Source organism: Populus euphratica, unplaced genomic scaffold (assembly GCF_000495115.2).
Source record: "Populus euphratica unplaced genomic scaffold, PopEup_1.0 scaffold111.1, whole genome shotgun sequence".
Taxonomy (NCBI): domain Eukaryota; kingdom Viridiplantae; phylum Streptophyta; class Magnoliopsida; order Malpighiales; family Salicaceae; genus Populus; species Populus euphratica.
Window position 1 is genome coordinate 1,447,118 of NW_011499877.1, and position 555 is coordinate 1,447,672.

The 555-nt window shown below is 35.5% G+C and overlaps 1 protein-coding gene across 1 annotated transcript in view; it reads left to right on the forward strand.

The window, feature by feature from the left end:
* Positions 1-262: 262 nt before the first annotated feature.
* Positions 263-555, forward strand: part of LOC105128626 (transcription initiation factor IIB-2-like) — a 4,969-nt gene continuing 4,676 nt past the window's right edge. The window contains exon 1 of the mRNA XM_011030377.1: positions 263-549. The gene's annotated coding sequence lies outside the window, so the exon portion shown is untranslated. The remainder of the gene's footprint in view (positions 550-555) is intronic.

Here is a 555-nt window from a genome sequence, read left to right on the forward strand (position 1 = left end):
TGGAGGATAGTTATGATATAATTTTAAAGGGATAAAATGAAACGAACTCTTAGATTAATTTGCTGTCGCTGGTGAATTTCGTCCCGTTTCAATGAACACAGTGAAGGGTGAACAGGTGGCTTGAAAACACATGAGAGTGGCTTGACAACGACAGTTAATCATCGAAGTCCAAACCCAGTTACGTACGGACGTGTGTCTAAACAACAACCAGCGTGGAGTGATGACACTGACTGAACTGATATCTCTGAATTCCAAATTAAGTCATAAATAAACAATAAATGTCAAGTAAATCCAAAACAGAAGAAAATCATTAATATTTTCACCAGAAAAAGCCTTTTTATTCTTCCTCCAAAAGTCAAGCCTAACCTGTCAAATTCACAATTCAATCTTAATATTTTGAATTCCTTAACGGATTCCTAAATTGAAAAAAACACAACACAAAAACCTGGGGCGTGCGTGCGTGTATATATATAGAAAACACAAAATCCATGGCGGCAGCAGCAGGAGGTAATGATATTTTATTATCAAATTAAACAACGACCATAAAAAGAAAAA